The 26,270-nt window shown below is 45.1% G+C and overlaps 1 protein-coding gene across 2 annotated transcripts in view; it reads right to left on the bottom strand.

Moving 5' to 3' along the window:
- Window positions 1–10,797, bottom strand: part of LRRC25 (leucine rich repeat containing 25) — a 115,356-nt gene extending 104,559 nt beyond the window's left edge. For both annotated transcript variants that reach the window (XM_069740599.1, XM_069740600.1), the window contains exon 1: window positions 10,654–10,797. The gene's annotated coding sequence lies outside the window, so the exon portion shown is untranslated. The remainder of the gene's footprint in view (window positions 1–10,653) is intronic.
- Window positions 10,798–26,270: the final 15,473 nt, after the last annotated feature.

Genomic DNA, 26,270 nt, shown 5'->3' with positions numbered 1-26,270 from the left:
GAACAGAGAGTTGTGGTTCAGCTTATTGCTTTGGAAGCAGGATTGCTGGCTATGATAGTAGACCAGTGGGATCCAGCTTATACATAACAGGGCTGAAGATAGGGGTCGCTACCTTTGACAGCTGTTATGGGTGCTAGATTAACCAGGTCAGGACAGATTACGTAAAGCAGATAAGGATACAGCTAATAATTCTAGAAAAGGCAGGAATGCCAAGGAATGGATGTTTGGATGCTGAGAGATGGAAGCATTTAAGTAAGAAGCATGCCGCATGGATTGATGAATATGACTATGGCATGCAAGTTGCAGTATGGATCAGAACCTCTGAACGACATGGTCCATTTTAAATACTGAGAATGAGGAACGTGATAAAGTTACAATGTGAGAATGTATGGGAGGCGATCTGCAGAATTCCCGCAGGCACAAGCAGCCCCTCCTTTACTGAGTCAGTCTGTGTCTTTGCAGCTCCCTCTGTCCCTGTAACAGCGGGGGATGAGATCAGCCCCCTTTCCAGCAGCAGCCCAGCAGAGTGAGGCTGCATGTGAAAAGGAAGGTTGATTCCAGCGTCAGTCCGAATGCAAATGCAGCCAGGCTTCCTAGCATACGATTCCTCTCCTCCTACATATTAAACTACAAATCAATACCCTGGGCTACCAAAGGGGTCCCCGGATAATTTCTACACCCCAGTAAACAGTCCCCGACAGCAGCAGGAAGCCCTTACCTAAGAAAGTGAGGACAGGTTTCACTTACAGACTACCCCTACACCTCCTCCGGGTGACAATAAAGCAGGAAAAAAGTTGGTCCTAAGCAGAGTAGACAGTGAATGGAGGTGTATAGGAGATTACCAGTCCAGTGAAGGGTTGATGGGGGCTACAGAAAGTAGTCCCACACACCCACAACCCCCAGTGCCCGCAGGTAATCAACAGGATAGGCAGAGGGATAAAAGAGCCATGAGATCCACTACCTGGATCTGTAATAAATGTAATAAGCCACAAGATAAAGAGAAAACCCAATATGACTTCTGTGCTATGACTGAGAGGGGTGACACTGCACTCCCTTTAATAACACAGATGACCAGCAGACCACAGGAGATTGGCGAGGAAAATGCAAAGATAGATACCAATGATTAGTAGAAACCATGGAGCTGATCTGAGCAACTTGCCATGGCGAATAGCTTCCCAGACCCGTATAAAAATCCCCTTGGGTTTTATAAAGCCATGAAGGGTACAGCTGATAACTATGATGCTGTGTGGAATGATTTGGATCCATTATGCTGCATCTCTGACGGGGTGCCGCTAGCTGAGAAAATAAAAGCAGTTCAGGTGAATGCCATAATGCAGGAGATACCAGCAGACTAGAAAACTATGCAGTCAGGACAGCAATTTCTAGCCAGGTTACTTGTGGTTGCCAAAAAGCAGACAGAGGACTTAGCTTCAGAATTAACAGAAGTATTTCAGGGTTCAGAGGAGCCTATTGACAGATTTTATGCTAGATGTACAGCAGTGTTCACAGATCATGACTATGACCTGAAAAATCGTAGGGAAGTTAGGTTCCTTAATGTTCCTGACAGGATTAAAAGAAGATCTAAGAACGTAAGTGGTGAGGGTACGACCTGAATGTGTATACAATCTTTCCCATGTTTAGGAGGATAGAGGGCCAGATTAACAGTAAGAGAGCAAAGAAGCAGCAAAAGCTAACTCATGTTATGGTGAATATACCTCACGATGTATTTAATAATGCTGTGAATACTGCGTTGCAGGTGGCAGGTATATATCACAGGGGAACAGGGAGAGAGAAGAAAAGGAAAGATGGGATAGTTCACCAGAGAAGAGCAAACAAAAATAGTGGTTCCCCCACAGGATGACTATCACTTTCACACAATTAAAATGCCTGATTGATACGGGGGAGAGTCGTACAGTTATAAGAAAAAGGATATGCCACAACGATTCATGACAGGGAAAATAGTCCAGGGTGTAAAGACAGATGGAGCAGTCTATCCCTTGCATGAAACAGAACCCAAGAATGTGTGAATAGCACGTACCACAGACTTGTGTGCCCAATTGCTAGTCTCAGATAAATGTCCTAAGCTTGATAGGTGCTGATATCCTGAGTGCAATGAATGCAGTTATTAATTGTTTGGAAGAAAAGTATTACTGTTACAGGCCCATTGTCTGGAGCACCCTCTCCAATATGATGTCACTAATTCAGCTAGATGATGAAAAACTGCTAATTAACTAAGATGAGGACATTCAGCAAATCATCGAGCAAACAGCTGCAGTGTGGGTAAAGGATAAGAGAGGCGTTGGTTTGTTAAGGATAACACCATTATCCATCAAATTGAAGCCAGGTACTGTAGCGGTGTGTATTAGACAATATCCCCTGAGCAGAGAGCAACCAGGTACGTCTAATCGAAACAGATTCTTTTCTAATCTTTTTGTACCACAAAGGATGTAAGGTTTCAAGAGATAAACAGCGAAACAAATGAAAAAAAAAGAGGAAAAAGTTGTTTTCTTAGGTCGCTGCATTTCACCTCAGCTGAAGCACATAACACCAGAAAGGGTAAAAGGCCATAAGCTAAGCAATTGTGTCCACTTCCGTATGTACACTGAGAACATTCCTAGGGCTGATCAGCTACTGTAGAGAATGGATTCCCTCTGCATCACAAATCATGCACCCTCTATTTGATGTGTTGTCAATGTGAAACAAGGGTCAGCCATACCAACTGACCACAGAAGCGAAAGAGGGGTTTAAGGACCGGAAGGAAGCCATTCTCTCAGCCCCAGCACTAGGAATTCCAAGTTATGACCTCCCTTTCCGTTTGTACTGTCATAAATCCGGCGGGACATGTTAAGGGTGCACTATTTTAATACAAATACTTACCAATATGCAAGAGACACCAATCCCTAATGCAGAGCTAGAGCTTTATGTAGATGGGTCATGGTTTTACAAAGATGAAGCATCTCATACAGGTTGTGCAATAGTTGATCAACATGAGGTGGTAAAAAGTGAAGCTTTACCTTCTAGGATGTCTGCTCGGGAAGCTGAATTGAAAGTACTCGCTGAGACATGTATAATGGCAGAGCATTTACCAATAGTGCCACGCATTTGGCATTTTCCATGATTGCGGTCCCATGTGGAAGAGCAGAAAGTTTATTGGTTCTTCTGGTAAACCCGTTAAAAATGCAGACTTGGTGGCTCAACTTCAAGTTGCTATAGTCAAGGTGCAAGCTCGCACTAAAGAGTGCACTAGAGAAGCTGAAGGTAATAACCGATCTGACATTGCAGCAAAAGCTGCTGCTTTGCTTTCTCTCCCCGCAAAGATATACGTGATGCAGGTGTCTGGGTGGATGGACCTACAACTACCTCAGAGCCTACAAGATCAGGCCTCTGCACCGAGAAAGAAGGATGGCAAAGGCACTCATGTGCGAAGGAAGAAGATGGACTGAGGAGAGCGGATAGTAAGTGCTGCCTTCCTAGGGCACTGTTCTCCATGATGTGCGCTCTCTTTCATGGACTGTCCTATCAGTCCAAAGACGCAATGGTAAGTCAGGTAAAAGCTAATTGGGTGACCCCAGAATTCTACTGTGCTGCTGCTATATTCGTATAGGGATGCGTAGTCTGTGTATGCTTAAATGTGGGAAAAGTGCACCGCCTGACCATTGTACCTGCTCCAGCTACCTCAAATTAATTTCATACAGCTTTTAGAGGTAGGCATCTATGAATATGTGTGGGTATGTATCGACTAGGTGACATTTTTGATAGCATAACTGATTATTTGATGCTCTAAAATGTTGAGTCAGCCTACATGAAATATCTTACAGTTATTATTAATCACCATTCCATGGTACATAATTATCTCACAGCCTCTCAATGAAACTTCTGTCAAGTGGTAGGACCTGCCTGTTGCCACTGCATAGATCCTTCTGGACTAATGAGACTTACTAATGATATAGAATAGCTTGAAATGATAAAGGGAAGGGGTGCAAAAAGCTAATTCACTGGATGATTTACCCCTCCCTGAATGGCTCTTATGGTTAAACCCCGTGAACCTGTTCAAAGGAATAGCTGGATGGATATCAGGTGTAATTCATGTCCTAATTCAAGCAGTTTTAGTGATACTAATCATTGCAGTGATGATAAAGTTATTTGTTATGCTTTTAAAGAAAATTCTCAGTTCTAATTGTAAATGTTTTACAGGTAAACGTAAATCTAAAATCAATACTGACTTTGAGATATAGTAAACCCAAGTGATGACTACCTCAATAAGGCTAGGTTCACACTAGCGTTGCGCCGCCCTGCGTCGGCGACGCAACGCGCGACGCACGTAAAAACGCGCGCAAACGCGCGCAAAAACGCGCGCGTTTTGCGACGCGTGCGTCGTTTTTGACGAAAATCGGACGCACAGAAAATGCTACAATGTAGCGTTTTCTTGCGTCCGACGCTAGCGTCGGAAACGACGCACGTGGCGAAAAACGCCACCAAAACAACGCACGCGTCCCCTATGTTAAACATAGGGGCGCGTCGCCGCTGCGACGCCGCTGCGTCGCCGGCGCAACAGCGACGCACATTGGCGGAACGCCAATGTGAACGTAGCCTAACTGCACTCCAACCTGAATGCATATTCTGCAACAAGCAAACTTCAGTAGACTTGGCGGATTGTATTTCAGAAGACCAAAGGTCTGATAAAAGACAAAGAGCCCACAGAAAACTTTCAAAGACTCAATGACAATATGGACTCTATGAATTATACTAACAAACAAAAACTATATTCTATTTTCTACCACATATTTTAATATATTAATATAAATGTCTATATTTCTATGTCATAAAAATTTATCTATATCATCCCCTTATAATAATCCCGTGATAGAAATAGGGTTAGAAGGAACAGAAGGTCTGACCCACAAGTATAATTTGAATGGATACACAGCATGTCGGTATCCCATGATAAACACTGGATAAGCCATGTATTTCGTGAAGTAGGGTTATCTTGCAGACCTAAATAACAGGAAGGGATCAGATAGGGCAAGGTAGATCAGATGATAAAAAGAGGGGAGTTGTTAGAGAAATGGTTAATCTGTATTCTGAAAAAAATAGGAAAATGCTAAGTGTTGCACAAGAGATTGTGCAACAGGTCATATGTTTTTAGTTATCATCTGTCTCTCCTTGTGGACACTTTCCTGGACATTCCACATAGTAGTGGTTAGAATTTCTCAGAATTGGTCAAGGTCATGTAGTTTATTTCTAGACTAACAATATATATGTCTGTTTTGTCTTTATCCACCCAAAAATCCTGAATATTCAGCCAAAATGTCAGAACCAGAGCACGCTGACATTTTCTTATGTAATCTATCTTGTATACCAGGATGGGTCTGGCAACCCATTGTATAATCTATATTCTTGCCAATTTATTATGTAACCCTATATTTCCTTTTGTTCTTGGGGCTATTAAAAGCCCAGCCCTAAAAATAAAGAACAGAGACTATTTGGACAGAAAACGAGCGTGTGTCTCTCTGATTATTGCTTCATCGCTTAGGTACCTAAACGACAGAACACCTGAGTAGGTTAGAAATCCCTTATCTAACGGGTGCATTATATTGTACTGGCTGTCTACTGGGGGTGCATTATACTATGCAGGCTACCTATTTGGGGTGCATTATACTATACAGGCTGCCTAATGGGGGTGCATTATACTTTACAGGCTGCCTAATGGGAGTGTATTATACTATACAGGCTGCCTAATGGGGGTGCATTATACCATACAGGCTGCATAAAGGGGGTGTATTATACTATACAGACTGCCTAATGGGGGTGAATTCTACTATACAGACTGCCTAATGGCAGTGCATTATACAGCACTGGTTGCCTAATGGGTAGCATTATACTGTACTTGCTGCCTATGGGGGTGTCTTATACTGTAGTGGCCTATGGGGAGTGCATTATACCATACAGTCCTATGGGGAATGTATTATACTGTACATGTCTATAGGGAGTGCATTATACTATACAGGTCTATGGGGAGTGCATTATACTATGCAGGCCTATGGGGAATGCATTATACTATGCAGGCCTATGGGGAATGCATTATACTATACAGGTCAATGGGGAATGTATTATACTATATTGAGGACTATTTGGCACATTATACAATATGGAGGCTATCTAATGGGGGCATCATACAGTGTGGGGATTACAATGAAGAGGCAATCACACAGTGTTGGGGCCATCAAGCAGTTTGGAGGCTACTAAAGGGTCAGTATACTGTGTATGGGTATATTTCAGTGAGGAGGCATCATGTTTTGTATAACAGAGCATCATACTGTGTATAGGGGAGCTGTACAGGGGAGGAGACTCAGGACATTATTCAATGTTAAGAGGGCACTTATTGTTATAGGGGAACTCGGGTTACTGTGACTATCAAAGGGGCACACAGGGCAATATTACTTTCTAGGGAGCAAAATGTGGGCACTGTTTTTTAGGGCACTTGCACCCGGCATTACTATATTCTAGAGGGTTGCTTTAGAATTTAAAGGGCGCATAGTACCACATGGCAGGTGCAGTAATAGGGACACTTACGGCGGCAGCATTGGGGTACTAGTAGGATGATAAGTTTGTGCACTTTGGAAATAGATGGTGACGTGCTGAAAATATGAGTAGTGAAATGTGTCTTTGTTGTATTCTCTGCAGACGAGTCCTGGGTGGAAGAAGTTGTGTCGGTTTGGGCCAGATGAAAACGGCCGGAAAAGTGAACAACTCCATCAGAAAGAACGTCAGCAGTAAGTCCCCATCTGTAACTGTGATGTGATCTCTTATATGTTCTGCAGAGCTGGTATTTACCACTGACCATATGGCGGTAATATCAGTGTTGCGCTATAGAGATTATTTTCAGCAACATGACGGTCATCTGCTGAGGTTCTCCTCCACTATTGGGCTATGTGACCACGTTGCGTTTTTTAAGCGTTTCCATTGTGGAAATGCTTAAAAAACATTAACAAAATGCATCCCATTAATTTTAATTGCATTCCGCAATTGCTGTGCCCATGCTGTGTATTTTTCTGCAGCAGAATCGCATCACGAATAAATACGTAGCATGTTCATTAATTTTGTGGAATTGCGCAGCCATATACTTGTATTGGAATGCATGAAAAAAGCAGCAAAAACGCAACAAAAAAGTAACAAAAATGCATCAAAATCCGCATGTGTTTTCCCTGGCAAGGGTGTGCGATTTTGATGAGGAAAAATCGGCTTATATTCTGCAACGTGGGCACATAGCCTAAGGGTGAGTCACCCAGTTGTAATCAAGGTTACCTGGTTAGGGGCCCGCTCTGAAGCTTGGCCCCCCCCCGAACCAAAACCCTAGCTACACCTCAGGCTGATATATTCCCTCTAAGGCCTCACACCCATTTGTGAGAAAAAATGGTCCGATTTTAGGACTGATAAAACAGAGGTAAAACATGCGATTGTCATGCGATGTCAATGCGATTTTTTTTTTAATCACAACACCCGTATGACATCTGTATGCAATCCGTGTGCAATGCGATTTTAACATGAGCTTTTACATAAAGCAGTTCTCTGACATATGGGGTAATAAGGGGTTAATGTCACTTTGGTATTGTAAGGTGACATTAATCCTGGTTAATAATGGAGAGGTGTCAATAAGACACCTATCCATTTAATAAGCCACTAGTCTGAAAGGGTTAAAACACACACAGACATTAGGAATAAAGTATTTTAATAAGAGAAAGACACAGGGTTTTATTATTTTTATGGTACGCTCAATCCACCTGAAGACCCTCATTCTCCTGAAAAAAAATCCCCCCCAAAAAAGCAACAATATCTCATACCTGTTCGCCATACAGTCATGTCCCACGCAGTAATCCATCTCAATGGGTTAAATTCATTTACAACTAGGAGAGGTGCTGATGCTGCTGCTCCCATCTGTAAAACACTGGGGAATGAATTAAATGAAGGTAATGTAGCTTCGGTGACTAGCGGTGCTGTCACCGAAGCTGCTCCCCCAGGTGGCATAAACTCATATGAACGGTAGCATGAGAAAATATGCAGAACAATTCCCACACTACAGTTCATATGAGTTTATGCCACCAGGAGGCGCAGCTTCAGTGAAGGCACCGCTAGTCACCGAAGTTCTGCCCGCTGCATTTCATTCATTTCCCAGTGTTTTACAGTCGGGAGCGGCAGCATCAGCACCGCTCTTGGTTATAAATTAATTTAACCCCTTGCTATGGATTACTGCATGGGACATGACAGGTATGGGATATTGCTTTTTTATTTTGCATTTTTTCCAGGACAAAGAGGGTCTTCACTTGGATTGAGTATACAAAAAATATTTTAAAACCTGTGTCTTTCTTTCCTTCATTAAAATACTTTATTCTTAATGTGTGTTTATTTTTAACCCTTTCCTACTATTGGATTAATATTGGATAGGTGTCTCATTGACACCTTTCCTTTATTAACCAGGCTTAATGTCACCTTACAATAGCAAGGTGACATTAACCCCTTATTAGTCCATATACCACTGCTACAGGGGAGTGGGAAGATAGTGGCTAATTGCCAAAATAGGCACATCTTAGGCTACGTTCACATTAGCGTTATGCATGTTTGCGTCGGGTGTGCGTCGGGCGACGCAGCAGCGACGCATGCGTCATGCGCCCCTATATTTAACATGGGGGATGCATGCGTCTTTTTGTGATGCGTTGTGCGACGCATGCGTTTTTTTTGCTGCAAGCGTCGGGCCAAGAAAACGCAACAAGTTGCATTTTTCTTGCGTCCAAATTTCGGCTAAAAACGACGCATGCGTCGCAAAACGCAGCGTTTTTTCATGTGTTTTGTTGCGTTTTTGTTTGTGTTGTGAGTTGCGTCGCCGACGCAGCGGCACACAACGCAAATGTGAACGTAGCCTTACAGATGCGCCTTTTCTGGGGTGGCTGGGGGGCAGATGTTTTTAGCCTGGGGGGGAGCAATAACCATGGTCCCTCTCTAGGCTATTAATATCTTCCTTCAGTCACTGGCTTTCCCACTCTGGCGGAGAAAATTGCGCTGGGGCCCACGCCAGTTTTTTCCATGATTTAACCCTTTATTTTAACACCTACAGCTCCCAAATTTTGCACACACACTAAGGCTTCCGTTTGGCCAACGTCGCAATACGTCGTTTTGGAGATAAAACGCATCCTGCAAAGTTGCCCGCAGGATGCGTTTTTCTCCATAGACTTGCATTAGCGACGCATTGCAACGTACGGCCACTCGTCGCATCCATCGTGCAATGGATGCGTTGTTCTTTGGCGGACCGTCGTGATGAAAAAACTTTCAATGTAACGTTTTTTCGTCCGTCGGAACTCCGCTCCCTCTTCCCCGGACTTCATAAAGGGCAGCGGATGTGTTGGAAAACTGCATCCGCTGCCCACATTGTGCACAATTTTGCACAACATACGTCGGTACGTCGGGCCGACGGTTTGCGACAGCCCCGTACCGACGTAAATGTGAAAGAGGCCTTACATTATTAGTGAGGGATATGTAAAAATGTAACAGATATGCAATGGTTTACTGTATGTAAACCATATCTCATATTCTGTCAGGTTCGGGAATTATTTAGCAAAAGCCGGCAGTTGAATTACTGGCTTTTTTGCTAGCTAGCGCTGTATGAAATATGAATATATATATATATATGTTTGATGTGTGTTTCACGAATATTTGAGCCCATGGATCCATTATATGTCCATTTTGCAAGCCGGCGAGAACATCTCTCCGTACGGATGCCATACGGAGGTTTACATGCGCAAAATACGCAGCCACACCTTGCCAACGGTTGACATTCGGATCACTGTTCAGGGAACATTTCTGTGTATTTGGTCCGTAAAAAACAGACCTTATTTTTATACGTTGTGTGACTCCAGCCTTAGACTTGTATTGTCACTTTTCAACCATGATTACAAAAACTGGACATGGCTTTGTCAGTTTTGCATGTGCGCTGTCTGTGAAAAACACAGACATGGGAATAGTCCCATGGACTATAATTGATATGTGTTGAAGCCGTGAAAAAAAAAATGGGTAAAACTCTTACATGCAACACGGATGTTGAAATGAGGCATATGTGTGACAGCCTTCTTTGACAAGTTATCAAGAAGGTGTGTTGTCATTCATGATAACCTTTGCTACCATACGTTGCTACTAGTGATGAGCGAGTGTACTCGTTGCTCGGGTTTTCCCGAGCACACTCAAGTGGTCTCCGAGTATTTATGACTGCTCGGAGATTTAGTTTTCATCGAGGCAGCTGAATGATTTATAGCTAATTGCCAGGCTGAGTACGTGTGGGGATTCCTTTGCAACAGGAAACCCCCATATGTACTCAGCCTGGCTATTAGCTGTAAAACATTCAGCTGCCGCGATGAAAACTAAATCTCCGAACACTAACAAATACTCGGAGATCACCCAAGCGTGCTCGGAAAAACCCCAGCAACGAGTACACTCACTCATCACTAGTTGGTACATGTTCAATAGTCTGAAAATAATAGTACAATCCCCTTGATAATCAGCATAACAATCAATACATTTTGTCAACTAAAGTTTTCCATAGATACATAAAACACAACCAGCAATTAGTTCTACTTAGTCATTTCTGTTCAAATATACATTACCAACCTATTAATTTGTAGATTTATTTCTTTGCAGTATCGTACAGTAGGTTTCAGTTCTGCCTCTTTTACAGGCACAGCAAATGGAGTCCACAGTGGTCTTTATGGCCGTTGCATACAAGAGTGACAAAGTAAAGTGAGTTATTGCTAATTCAGTACAAGACTCCAAAAAAGGGAAGCAGAAGCTATGGTATTTCAACATTAACTTCTCCTTTTAACACAGGATATGACAGATCCCAGCAATGCCACTCAGTATTCACCTTTTAGAAGATAGCTCACTTTGTTTTAATGTGTCAGTATCTGTGACCATGGTTTAATAAAGGTGTAAACCACACAAGTATTTTAAACATGGAATGGTGCTCTGATATAAATCTTTTTTTTTATAGTTCTTATATATACAGGTGCTTTTCTCTAAATTAGAACATTATCAAAAAGTTAACTAACTTCAGTTCTTCTATATAAAAAGTGAAACTCATATTATATAGTCATTACAAACAGAGGGATCTATTTCAAGTGTTTATTTCTGTTAATGTTGATGATTATGGCTTACAGCCAATAAAAACGCCAACGCCATTATTTCAGTAAATTAGAACACTTTATAATACCAGCTTGAAAAATGATTGTAAAATCTGAAATGTTGGCCTACTGAAATGTATGCTCAGTAAATGCACTCAATACTTGATCAGGGCTCCTTTTGCATCAATTACTGCATCAATGCGGTGTGGCATGGATGACACTAGCCTGTGGCACTGCTGGGGAATCCAAAGTTGCTTTGATAGCAGCATTCAGCTCGTCTGCATTGTTGGGTCTGGTGTCTCATGTTTCTCCTGACAATACCCCATAGATTTTCCATGAGGTAAAGGTCCGGCGAGTTTGCTGGCCAATCAAGCACGGTAATACTGTTGCTTTTAAACCAGAAATTGGTACTTTTGGCAGTGTGGATAGGTGCCAAGTACTGCTGGAAAATGAAATTACCATCTCCAAAAAGCTTGCCGGCAGATGGAAGCATGAAGTGCACTAAAATTCATAACGAGAAAATAGAAGACAGCGGCACTCACCAGTTTGCTGATTCAATGTGTTTAATCCAAGGTGCAGATTATCTCAAACACATAATGAGAAATAGCGAGGGTGCGGGGAGTGCAGGAGGATGATGGCCGTTTCGTGCAATCAGCACTTCTACGGGTCCAGCAAACTGGTGAGTGCCGCTGTCTTCCATTTTCTCGTTATGATATTTGGTATGCTATGCTTCAATCAAGCTGAGCACCAGAAGTCCAGTTGCTTTTGATTGTGGGCAAGTAAATGGAGAGACGTGATTGAAGTGTCTCCTGCTGTGAGTCTCATGGCCCTAGTGCCATTCCGCCTCTGAAGATTTAAGTGCACTAAAATTTCCTGCTAGACGGCTGTGTTGACTTTGGTCTTGATTAAGCACAATGGACCTAACAAACAGATGACATGGCTCCCCAAACCATCATTGATTGTGGAAACTTCACGCTAGACATCAAGCAGCTTCGATACTGTGCCTTTCCACTCTTCCTCCAGACTCTAGGACCTTGATTTCCAAAAGAAATGCAAAATTTACTTTCATCTGAAAACAACACCTTGGACCACTGAACAACATTCCACTTCCTTTTCTCCTTAGCCCAGGTAAGACGCTTTTGGTGTTGTCTGTTGGGCATGAGTGGCTTGACACAAGGAATGTGACACTTGTAGCCCAGGGCCTGGATAAGTCGGTGTGTGGTGGCTCTTCAAGTAATGACTCAAGCAGCAGTCCACTGTTTGTGAATCTCCCTCAAAATTTGTAATGGCCTTTTCTTAACAATCCTTTCAAGGTTGCGGTTATCCCGGTTTCTTACGCACCTTTTTCTACCACACTTTTTCCTTCCACTCAACTTTCCATTAAAGGGGTTGTCCACTACTTTCAGTTAACCCCCCAATGTATCCCCTGGGGCCCCTAATGAATTTTCTAAATACCTTCTGTTGCCGTTTTTGCCTGTGAGCAGCGCTATGGCGGCAGCTGAGTCTGGGTCACGTGTCCCCCAGGCTGCAGCCTCCGCTAATTTCTGCCGATGTCAAGTCAATTTCCAGACTCTGGAAACTGACATGACGTTAGCAGTAGGTGTGACCTAGCCTCCACAGACAGCAGTCGTCACTCATTAAGAGTGACTGGGCTGTGGGCGGGGCTGAGGTCATCCTGCGGTGCTGTGCTGGGATCTGTTGGCGGGTGGGGCTGGGACCTGTGGGTGGGCGGGGCTGGGATCTGCAGGTGGGCAGGGCTGGGGTCTGCTGGCTGTTCCCATATGCTGGGGTATGCTTGCCGTTCCCATATGCTGGGGTCTGCTGGCCATTCCCATATGCTGGGGTCTGCTGGCCGTTCCAATATGCTGGGGTCTGCTGGCCGCACTCATGTGCTGAGATGTGCGGCAGGGGGTCTGCACAGTGAATCTGCCATCGGTGGATCTGCTGGCGGTGGGGGTTCTGCGTGGTGGGTCTGCAGAAGGTGCTAGAGTGTGCGGGCGGGGGGTCTGCGGGGCTTTGCGTTGGGGTCATTGGTGTGTGTGTCTCTGTGTGCAGGCATCGTCCGATGGGACTACAAGTCCCATCGGGCTCTGCCTGCTACAGTGACAGTGAGTGACACATTAGCCAATGATGGGACAGTAGAAGTCCCATCATCCGGCTAATGTGTTTTATTTGTAAAGATACACAGACACACATATACAGTACATGCATACAACATACAGTACACACATACAGAACATACACCATGCAAAATGCACCATACATCATGCACCATGTGACATGCAAAATATGACATGCGACATGCACCATGTGACATGCACCATGTGACATGTGACATGCAACATATGAAATGTGACATGCACCATGCGACATGCACCATGTGATATGCACCATGCGACATGTGACATGCAACATGCAACATACGACGTGTAACATGCAACATGTGACATGCACCGTGTGACATGCACCATGCGACATGCACCATGTGACATGTGACATGCAACATATGACATGTGACATGCACCATGTGACATGCACCATGCAATATGCACCATGCGACATGTGACATGCAACATGCAACATACGACATGTGACATGCAACATGTGACATGCACCATGCGACATGCACCATGCGGCATGCGACATGCACCATGCGGCATGTGACATGCGACATGCACCATGCGACATGCACCATATGACATGTGACATGCAACATGTGACATGTGCCATGCGGCATACACCATGAGATATGTGACATGTGCCATACAACATACGACATGTGACATGCGACATGTAACATGCAACATGTGCCATGCGACATGCAACATGCTACATGCAACATACAACATGCAACATGTTACATGTTACATGTGACATACAACATGCAACATGCACCATGCAACATGCAACATGCAACATGTGCCATGCGACATGCAACATGCAACATACGACATGTGACATGCACCATGTGACATGAACCATGCGACATGCGACATGCAATATGCGACATGCACCATGTGACATGCACAATGCCACATACAGTACATACATACAGTACATACATACAACATACATATAGACATACACATAGACATACAGTACATTAATCACAGAGTACATCATCACCATCATTTGTCACTTTGATCCCTGAAGCAAGTGTCACCTGTAAAAAAATATTAAAATGATAAACAAACACTATACTCCCTGATTCGCAGAAATCAAATTAAAACAAGTGTCCCTCGATGATCTCCCATGGAGAACAGCAGCATCAGCTGATGCAACCGCTTTCCAGGCGCTCTAGGAATACAATGATGGAAGGTATCCTTCCACAATGTATTCCCCACAATGTATTCCTATGCCCCGTGAGAAAATAGTCCCTAATCTCACTTCTGGCACTGTTGTGTGAGAAAGTTCCCACGCAGCAATGCCATAAAGTGAGACCCTGAACTGAGGTAATCTTAGTGATGTCATTGTCTCCTGTCAGTGTGTTACTGGAGGTCCTATAGAGCAGTAACATCACCCGATGTCACTGTTTTATAGGGGAGATCGTCGTGGGACACTCGTTATTAATTGGACTACGGCGGACAGTAGGGTTGAGCGAAACGGATCGTTCATTTTCAAAAGTCGCCGACTTTTGGCAAAGTCGGGTTTCATGAAACCCGACCTGACCCCTGTGTGGGGTCGGCCATGCGGTACGCGACTTTCGCGCCAAAGTCGCGTTTCAATGACGCGATAAGCGCCATTTCTCAGCCAATGAAGGTGGACGCAGAGTGTGGGCAGCGTGATGACATAGGTCCTGGTCCCCACCATCTTAGAGAAGGGCATTGCAGTGATTGGCTTGCTGTCTGCGGCGTCACAGGGGCTATAAAGAGGCGTTCCCGCCGACCGCCATCTTACTGCTGCTGATCTGAGCCTAGGGAGAGGTTGCTGCCACTTCATGAGAAGCAGGGATAGCGTTAGGCAGGGTCCATTAACCACCAAACCGCTTGTGCTGTCGCGATTTCCACTGTCCAACACCACCTTTTGTTTGCAGGGACAGTGGAAGCTACATTTTTTTTTCCTCAGCGCTGTAGCTCATTGGGCTGCCCTAGAAGGCTCCCTGATAGCTGCATTGCTGTGTGTACGCCGCTGTGCAAACCAACTGCTTTTTTCAAAGCACAAATCCTGTTGTTCCTTCCTTTCTGCATAGCTATCTTGTTTGTTTGTCCACACTTTTTATTTAATTTGTGCATCAGTCCACTCCTTATTGCTGCCTGCCATACCTGGCTGAGATTACTGCAGGGAGATAGTAATTGTAGGACAGTCCCTGTTTTTTTTTTTTTTTAAATTCTCCCTAAAAAAATAAGTTGTGGGAGATTAAGATTGGCATTTCTGCTAGAGTGCCATCCCTGTGTGTGCCATCTCTTTCACATAGTGGGCCATAGAATGCCTTTTTATTTTTCTGTTTTTTTTTTGTTGGGTTTATAAATTCTCCCTGAAAAAAAAAAACAGTGGAAGATTAATATTGGCCTTTGGGCTTGTGTGCCAGTCCTGAGTGTGCCATCTCTCTCTCAAATAGTGGGCCATAGAAAGCCTATTTATTTTTTATTTTTTTGGTTTCTAAATTCTCCCTGAAAAAATAAAAAAAAATCAGTGGGAGATTAATATTGGCCTTTCTGCTTGTGTGCCACTCCTGACTCCTGGGTGTGCCATCTCTCTCTCTCTCAAATAGTGGGCCATAGAAAGCCTATTTATTTTTTTTATTTGGTTTCTAAATTCTCCCTGAAAAAATTAAAAAAAAACGTGGGAGATTAATATTGGCCTTTCTGCTTGTGTGCCACTCCTGACTCCTTGGTGTGCCATCTCTCTCTTTCAAATAGTGGGCCATAGAAAGCCTATTTATTTATTTTTTATTAGGTTTCTAAATTCTCCCTGAAAAAATCATTTTTTAAATTTGGTTTCTAAATTCTCCCTGAAAAAAATCATTTTTTTTTATTTGGTTTCTAAAGTCTCCCTGAAAAAATAAAAAAAAATCAGTGGGAGATCAATATTGACATTTGTGCTTGAGTGACAGTCCTGCGTGTGTGGCATCTCTCTCATTTGGTGCCACCGAAAACAGAGTGTGTAACATTGTGCCTGATTTTCCTTGCGGTCTCACACACCTGTAAAGGGATATCTAAATCATACTGAAGTTATAGCTCACTGTGTAAGTTGTTTGACAGCAACAAATACCGTTACTTTGGTTAAGTTTTTAAAACAATGAGGAAGTCTGGTGGAAGAGGTCGTGGCCGTGGGCGTTCATTGTCAGCTGGTAATGATGGTAGTGGTAGTGGAGCATCAGGTGGTCATGGGCAAAAAAATATTGCACCTAAGTCTGGAGCTGTGGAGCCAGGTTCGTCGTCTGGCTACAGAAGGCCTCGAACGCTCCCTTTTCTGGGAGGAGGAAATCCGCTTTTAAAGCCGGAGCAGCAAGAGCAAGTTTTGGCTTACCTTGCTGACTCAGCCTCTAGCTCTTTTGCCTCCTCTTTTGAAACTGGTAAATGTAAAAGCAGCGCGTCGTTAGTGGATGTTCATGGTCAGGGACAAGTCGCTTCCTTGTCCTCTTCAGCAAAAACAACAACATAGAAGGATGCAGCAGGCGACACAACGGGTTACTCCATGGAGCTCTTTACACATACCGTCCCTGGCTTAGAAAGGGAAGCAGTTAACAGGCCATGCCCATTACAAGTTGAATCTGACATGGAGTGCACTGATGCACAGCCACAGCCAGACTACTATGCTGGTCCTTTGACTCAGACCACAACATTGCCCTCGCAGGGTACTGATCCAGAATCAGACCCTGATGAGACTATGTTGCCCCGTCACGAACGCTCTACCACCGACTTACACGGTGACACAGACGAAGTTGCGCACGAGCTAGAAGAGGAGGTTATAGATGACCCAGTTGTTGACCCCGATTGGCAGCCATTGGGGGAACAGGGTGCAGGCGGCAGTAGTTCTGAAGCGGAGGAGGAGGGGCCGCAGCAGGCATCAACATCGCAACAGGTTCCATCTGCCGGGCCCGTAGATGGGACAAAACGCGTGGCAAAGCCAAAACCTGTTGGAGGACAGCGTGGCCATCCGGTTAAAGCTCAGTCTTCAATGCCTGAAAAGGGATCCGAGGCTCGAAAGAGTGCAGTCTGGCATTTTTTTAAACAACATCCAATTGATCAGCGCAAAGTCATCTGTCAAAAATATTCAACTACCTTAAGCAGAGGTCAGAATCTGAAAAGTCTCAATACAAGTTGCATGCATAGACATTTAACCAGCATGCATTTGCAAGCCTGGACTAACTACCAAACGTCCCTTAAGGTTGTAGCACCCTCGGCCAATGAAGCTAGTCAGCAACGCTACATCCCTGCCGTCACTCTAAGGCCACCATTTTCCGCACCACCTGCAGTATCTGTGCAGGTTTCTTTGCCAGGCCAAAGCAGTCAGGGTCAGGGAATCACCAGTTTCGTAGTAGGAAACACTGCATCTAGGGCACCGGCGGAAACAATACCGTCTCCAACCGTCTCTCAGTCTGCCATGTCCACCGGCACACCCGCTAGTTACACGATCTCCAGCTCTCCAGTCCAGCTCACCCTACATGAGACTCTGGATAGAAAAAGGAAGTACTTATCCTCGCATCCGCGTACACAGGGTTTGAACGCCCACATAGCTAGACTAATCTCGTTAGAGATGATGCCCTACCGGTTAGTTGAAAGTGAAGCATTCAAAGCCCTGATGGACTACGCTGTACCACGCTACGAGCTACCCAGTTGACACTTCTTTTTGAGAAAAGCCATCCCAGCCCTCCACCAGCATGTTAAAGAGCACATCGTCCATGCACTCAGGCAATCTGTGAGTACAAAGGTGCACCTGACAACAGATGCATGGACCAGTAGGCATGGCCAGGGACGTTACGTGTCCATCACAGCACACTGGGTGAATGTAGTGGATGCAGGGTCCACAGGGGACATCAATTTCGGGACAGTTCTGCCTAGCCCACGGTCTAGGAAACAGTTGGCTGTAGGTGTTCGCACCCCCTCCTCCTCCTCCTCGTCCTTCTGCAGAAGCGAGAGCTCGTCCACAGACCGCAGTCGCCAAACCACTCCATCCGCAGCTGGCACTGTTGCACACCAGTTGTCCCATTATGGGGCAGCTACTGGCAAGCGTCTGCAGGCTGTATTGGCTATGAAGTGTTTGGGCGACAACAGACACACCGCGGAAGTTCTGTCCGAGTTCTTGCAGAGAGAAATGCAGTCGTGGCTGCGCACAGTAGATCTTGAGGCAGGCAAGGTAGTGAGTGATAACAGAAGGAATTTCATGGCTGCCATCTCCCTTTCCCAACTGAAACACATTCCTTGCCTGGCTCACACCTTAAACCTGGTGGTGCAGTGCTTCCTGAAAAGTTATCCGGGGTTATCCGACCTGCTCCTCAAAGTGCGCGGACTTTGCTCACATATCCGCCGTTCGCCCGTACACTCCAGCCGTATGCAGACCTATCAGCGGTCTTTGAACCTTCCCCAGCATCGCCTAATCATAGACGTTGCAACAAGGTGGAACTCAACACTGCACATGCTTCAGAGACTGTGGGAACAGAGGCGGGCTGTTATGTTTTTGTGGGAGGATACACATACACGGACAGGCAGTAGGATGGCAGACATGGAGTTGTCAGGTGTGCAGTGGTCGAAGATACAAGACATGTGTCAAGTCCTTCAGTGTTTTGAGGAATGCACATGGCTGGTTAGTGCAGACAACGCCATAATAAGCATGAGCATCCCCCTAATGCGTCTGCTGATGCAAAGTTTGACGCACATAAAGGAGCAGGCATCTGCAGCCGAGGAAGAGGAAAGCCTTGATGACAATCAGCCATTGTCTGGTCAGGGCAGTGTACAGAACGAGGTAGCGGGCGAACAGGAGGAGGAGGACGAGGAGGATGATGGGGATGAGTATTTTTTTTAATGAGGAAGCTTCTCCGGGGCCACTGGAAATTGGAGGCGTGGCAAGGCCAGGTTCTGGGTTTCTGAGGGACACAAGTGACGTAGATTTGCCTGAAACTGCCCCTCAACCAAGCACAACCGCAGATTTGACAACTGGAACTTTGGCACACATGGCGGATTATGCCTTACGTATCCTCAAAAGGGACACACGCATTACGAAAATGATGAACGATGACGATTACTGGTTGGCCTGCCTCCTTGATCCTCGCTATAAAGGCAAATTGCAAAATATTATGCCACATGAGAACTTGGAACTAATATTAGCAACCAAACAATCAACTCTTGTTGACCGTTTGCTTCAGGCATTCCCAGCACACAGCGCCCGTGATCGTTCTCACACGAGCAGCAGGGGGCAGCAGACCAGAAGTGTTAGAGGTGCAGAAATCTGAAGTGGCGTTGGACAGAGGGGTTTTCTGACCAGGTTGTGGAGTGATTTTGCTATGACCGCAGACAGGACAGGTACTGCTGCATCAATTCAAAGTGACAGGAGACAACATTTGTCCAGTATGGTTACTAACTATTTTTCATCCCTTATTGATGTTCTACCTCAACCGTCATTCCCATTTGATTACTGGGCATCCAAATTAGACACCTGGCCAGAATTGGCAGAATATGCATTGCAGGAGCTTGCTTGCCCGGCAGCTAGTGTCCTATCAGAAAGAGTATTCAGTGCTGCAGGTTCAATATTAACTGAAAAAAGGACTCGTCTGGCTACCCAAAATGTTGATGATCTAACCTTCATTAAAATGAACCACAACTGGATTTCGAATTCTTTTGCCCCACCTTGCCCGGCCGACACCTAGCTTTCCTATGAAAAGGTATTGCCTGTGGACTACTCTGAATGACTTTACCAATCTCGTAATTTGCAGCAGCTGATTGTCCAGCATACGACATGTTTACACCTCCCTAAATGGCCAAACTCCCACACGGGGCCGTGGTATCGCCACTTGGCGCAAGCACCCGTGAGAGTGCTGTTTGTCTGAAGAGGTGGGTGTGCCCGCTTTTGGTCGACGGCACTGCCACTGGGTCTTTCATAGTACAATAAAGTGTCTCTGGCGGTGGTGGTGCGCACCCAACGTCAGACACACTGTTGTAACATGAGGGGCCCTGGGCATGTACCGCCGGCCACAAGAGAGTTCCTCCACCCCCAGCTCAAACATTGCTCTACCACTTGCACAATTATCTCTCACAGTTCCACCAATGATTAGTCTATGCGCTGACATCCGTAAATTCCTGCCACTGACAATACCATTGTGTTGACATGTATGATGGTACTTAACATAGTCAGGGGCAGTGTCCTATATTTACCCAAGTAAATACTTTGTGCCAAATTACTAGGTCTGAAACTACGCAGAGGAGCCCACCCCTGTACCTAATGATTGCACCCTTTTGTGTTTTCGTTTTGTTGTAATGCGAGACATTAACATGTATTTATTGTTTGGGACTACTAACTGGCAGACACTCATTACAATCGGCCGCCGCTGACAACACCAATGGTGCCTGTGTACCCCTGCAAGAGAATTCAAAGTGCCTACAGCCCAATTTTATTATGTTAGGCCTTCGAAGCCTGTCTGCGGTCCGTCCTTCCGCTAGTCCTCCACTGACCTGTCTACTGCTGCCCGTGTTCCCCTGGAACCAATTTTAAAGTGCCTAAAGCCAAATTTTATTATGTTAGGCCTTCGAAGCCTGTCTGCGGTCCGTCCTTCCACTAGGCCTCCACTGACCTGTTTACTGCTGCCCGTGTTCCCCTGGAACCAATTTTAAAGTGCCTACAGCCCAATTTTATTATGTTAGGCCTTCGAAGCCTGTCTGCGGTCCCTCCTTCCACTAGTCCTCCACTGACCTGTCTACTGCTGCCCGTGTACCCCTGGAACCAATTTTAAAGTGCCTACAGCCAAATTTTATTATGTTAGGCCTTCGAAGCCTGTCTGCGGTCCCTCCTTCCACTAGTCCTCCACTGACCTGTCTACTGCTGCCCGTGTACCCCTGGAACAAATTATAAAGTGCCTACAGCCCAATTTTATTATGTTAGGCATTCGAAGCCTGTCTGCGGTCCCTCCTTCCACTAGGCCTCCACTGACCTGTCTACTGCTGCCCGTGTACCCCTGGAAACAATTATAAAGTGCCTACAGCCCAAATTTATTATGTTAGGCCTTCTAAGCCTGTCTGCGGTCCCTCCTTCCAATAGTTCTCCACTGACCAGACCAATGCTGGCCGTGTACCCCTGGAACCCAGCTGAAAGTGCATGGAGCCTCCTTTTTTTCTTTGTTTTATATTTAGAAAGCTCAGATGAACTACGCTGTACCACGGATCAAGCTACCAGTCGACATTTCTTTTGCGAAAAAAGCCATCCCAGCCCTCCACCGGCATGAAAAAGTCTGCATTGTCATAGCACTCAGGCAATCAAACAGTAGAAAGGTGCACCTGACAAAAGACGCATGGACCAGTAGGCATGTCCACAAAAAGTTACGTGTCCATTACGGCGCACTGGGTTAATGTGTTGGATGCATGGTCCACAGGGGACAGCCTACAAAGTCTGTCTGCAGTCCCTAATTCAAATTGTCCTCCGCTGACCACACCACTGCTGCCCGTGTACCCCTGGAACCAATTTTAAAGCGCCTGCAGCCTAATTTTGTTATGTTAGGCCTACTACGCCTGTCTGCGGTCCCTCCTTCCAATACTCCTCCACTGACCACACCACTGCTGCCCGTGGACCCCTGGAACCTATTTTTAATTGCATAGAGCATCCTTTTTTTAATAGTGGGCGTACAAAGTCTGTCTGCAGTCCACTATTGAAATTGTCCTCCACTGACCAGAGCAATGCTGCCTGTGTACCCCTGTAACCTTTTTTAAACTGCATTGAGCCACATTTTTGGTTTAAGGCCTACTACCTGTGTCTGTCTGTGCCACTCAATACAGCTGTCCTCCTTTGAAAAAAGCAGAGCGTCAATAGTCTTGTTTTCAGCCTCTAGGAATTTGAAAACTGCATTGGGGCTACTACTTCGGTAGGGCCTACTAACGGTGTCTGCCGCTCCAAGGTGTTCCCCAGGTTTCCTCACCATTGCTTCGATCTTCTGGCTCTTGTTTAGTAGTTGTTGAAAACAACACTGCATTAGGCCTACTAGTTGGGTTGGGGCCTTCTATCTGTGTCTGCCGCTCCTTGCTGTTCTCCTACAGTGAACAAAGCTGTGCCGCCGGTTTACTACTGTTGCCAATTTTGAACTGCATTTAGAATACTTACTGATTTGGGCCTACTCTCTGTGTCAGCCTCTCATTCCAGTTGTCCTCCACTGAACAAAACAATGCCCCCTGGTTAGTCCTGTTACCAATTTTGAACTGCATTTAGCCCACTTTATTCTTTGGGCCCATATCTGTTTCCCCCTCATCCTGCCCATTGCCCAGCCAGTGATAGATGAGTCTGCTGGTACATTGACCCATAATGCAACATTCCCCATGCACGCTACACTGCAAGATTGTGACCCTGCTGAAAGTCAGGTCCCCCTTCCCGCATACCATACCACCTTACACGGGGACAAAGAGGAAGGTGCAGATGAAGGTGCAGGTTACTTCATCAGGTGGGGGGAGGAATACTCGTTGGCGACATCACTGGCACAGGGCCCCTCATAGTACGCAAGAGTGTTGCTGCCGGTGGGAGGCGCCCCCGCCGTGCAAACACACTGCTGTACTTTGAGGGGCCCTGTGCCAGTGCCAATGCCAACGAGTGGGCCCCCCCTGCTTGCTCAGGATCGCAGCACTTGCAAAGTTGAAATACTTACCTCTCCCTGCTCCACTGCCGTGACGTGGTACAGATTTAATGGGCACACTAATTACTTGAACTGGCCCTACCCCCCACAACTTTAGCCAAATGACCCCCAATTTCAAATGCCTTCCAATTATTATAAGCTAAATTACGATTGACAAGCTTCAGTAGCAAGAATGGATGTTTTTGCCAATACAATGGGCTCTGTACATGTTTTCCTGGCCTCTACTCACTGCCGACTATGCTCCCCCATTGACTTGCATTGGGTTTCGTGTTTCGGTCGATCCCCGACTTTTCGCGATAATCAGCCGATTCCACTCGACTCGACTTTTGAGATAGTCGGGTTTCGTGAAACCCGGCTCGACTCTAAAAAGGTCAAGGTCGCTCAACTCTAGCGAACAGTAGTATACGGTTTGTTATTTTTAATTTTTGCAGGTGATTGAGTATGGTAAGTATGGTTAAATTAAGAATATTAAAATACTTTTTTCTGGCTGTATCTTTATTTTTTAACTCTTTCACTACTATAGGATTAATAATGGATAGGTGTCTTATTAACGCTTCTCCTTTATTAACCCAGCTTAATGTCACCTTACAAAAGCAAGGTGACATTAACCCCTTATCACCCCATATCCCACTGCTACAGGGGAGTGGGAAGAATGAGGCTAAGTGCCGGAATTGGCGCATCTCACAGATGCGCCATTTCAGTGGCGGCTGGGGGCTGATATTTGTAGCCAGGGGGGCCAAAAACCATCGCCCCTCTCTAGACTATGAATATCAGCCTGCAGCTGTCTGCGTAGGCTTTCTGGCTATAACATATAGAGTGACCCCATGTCAATTTGTTTTGGGGTCCCCCTATTTTAACAGCCAGTAAAGGCTACGCAGACAGCTGCGGGCTGATATTCATAGCCTGGTAGGGGGCCATGGGTATTAACCCCTTCCCAGGCTACAAAATTTGGCCCCGGCTGTCGGCTTTGCCCCTCTGGCGCAGAAAATTGTGTGGGAGCCCACGCCATTTTTTTTTTCATTTTTTTTAGCAGAAACATTGTTCATTAACCCCTTTCTGCCAGCTGATGGAATAGTACGTCCCATTTTGAGGTGGGCTTCAGTGGTGAGCCCACTTCAAAGCCGCAGCATGTCAGCTGTTTTCAATAATAAAAAAAAATGTACATGATCGCTAAACGGAGTAGCAAGAAAAAAAAAATCAAAAGTCAAAATTATGTTTTTTTGGTCGCCGTGACATTGCATTAAAATGAAATAACGGGCGATCAAAAGAACGTATCTGCACAAAAGTGGTATCATTAAAAACATCAGTTCGGCACAAAAAAAAATTAGCCCTCACCTGACCCGATATCGCAGAAAGTATAGATGCTACAGGTATCGGAAAATGGCACAAATATTATTTCTTTGAGCAGTGTGCCTTATTACGGTATCCCTTTTCCTTCCCTAGTTTACTCTGTTGTACATGGCCATAGTGCATATTTGGTTCAGTGTGTAGGTTCCTCAGGACATATAGTCCCTCTTTTGGTATTATCCAGCACCTTTTTCTGTACAATGTTTTAATGTTTTGTATCAATAAAACTTCATTGTTTTATCAAGTATCTAGGTTTGGGACTCCCCTTTTTTTACTAGAGAGCATCTCAAGTTGTGTATAATTATATGTATGCAGATACTTTGCCCATCTGTACATGGGCTATTATATCTTTGGGGCAAAAAATATATTTTTGTGATTGTATTCAGTTTTTTATGTAGTTTTTGGTGAAGTTTTGATGCAGTTTTTGGTGCAGTTTTGATGCCTTTTTGATGCAGTTTTTTGGTGAGGTTTTGATGCAGTTTTGATGCCGTTTTTGATGCAGTTTTGATGCAGTTTTTGGTGCTGTTTTAATGCAATTTTTGGTGCGGTTTTGATGCAGTTTTGGTGCGGTTTTCATGCAGTTTTTGGTGCAGTTTTGATGCGTTCTTGCGGGGTTGCTATGAATTTTTTTATTCATTTTTGGTGCGGTTTTTGCACGCCTTTGATGCAGTTTTTGGTGCAGATTTGGTGCAGTTTTTGGTGCGGTTTTGATGCAGTTTTTGCTGCAGTTTTTGATGCAGTTTTTGGTAGATTTTTTGCGCGGTTTTGATGTATTTTAAAATTAGTTTTTGTTGCAGTTTTTGCATGGTTTTTATGCGTTTTTGTGCGTTTTTTGTATGCGTTTTTGAAGGCTAAATAAAGATGTATTATTGAACAAAAAAAAAGATTTGTGATGTCATTGTCCAACCTCCTCTTTTACATTTGTCCAACCCACACTCAATTACACAAACAGATAGACAGATAGATGTTAGATGAAATGGATAGACAGATCTACATATAGATAGATCTATAGATGCATACATCTATCTATTCATGTATCTATCTATAGATATATCTGGATATATATATATATATCTATTGATGTATGGATAGTGTAGGGTGTGTATCCACTGTCCGGATTACATCCGAATTAGCTGCAGATTGGATGCTGCATACTTGTAGTCCCATCGGATGATGCCTGCACGCACACACCAAAAGACCCCCGCACACACCCGAACAGTCCCGCACACACATGAACAGCCAGGAGCACACCTGCACAGCCCCGCTCACACCCGAAAAGTCCCGCACACACCCGAACAGCCAGGCACACACCCGCACAGTCCCACACACACCTGCACAGTCCTGCACAGCGCCGCACACATCCGAACATCCCGCAGACCCCGCCCGCACACACCTGAACAGACCTGCACACACCCGAACAGCCAGGCACACACCCGTACAGCCCTGCACATGCCCAAACAGCCAGGCACACACCTGCACAGTCCTGAACACACCGGAACAGTCCTACACACACCCGAACAGCCCGCAGACCCTGCCCGCATACACATACACGCACACAGTCACTGCCCACACAATTCTCTCCTACCGAACTGCAGCATTTCTCGAACCCACATCTGCAGCTAAACTGCAGATCTTTTTTACATCTGCGGTTTTGCTGCGGATGTGCCCGGCTCAATGAAAGTGTAAGGCCGGAATCACAATCAGCGTAGGGAAATAAGGTCCATATTTTACATGCATAATACCCAGAAATTATCCCAAAACAGCGATCTGTATGTCATCCATAGGCAGGGTGTGGCAGCGTATTTTACGCATGTCATCCTCCGTATGTAATCCGTATGGCAAAACGGGCATACATGGGCTCAAATATTTATGAAAACATATACAGTCTATATTAGTGTTGAGCGATACCTTCCGATATCGGAAAGTATCGGTATCGGATTGGATCGGCCGATATTCAAAAAATATCGGATATCGCCGATACCGATACCCGATCC

The sequence above is a fragment of the Ranitomeya imitator genome, chromosome 1, assembly GCF_032444005.1.
Source record: "Ranitomeya imitator isolate aRanImi1 chromosome 1, aRanImi1.pri, whole genome shotgun sequence".
NCBI classification, from domain to species: domain Eukaryota; kingdom Metazoa; phylum Chordata; class Amphibia; order Anura; family Dendrobatidae; genus Ranitomeya; species Ranitomeya imitator.
This window is presented reverse-complemented; position numbering and strand designations above follow the sequence as displayed.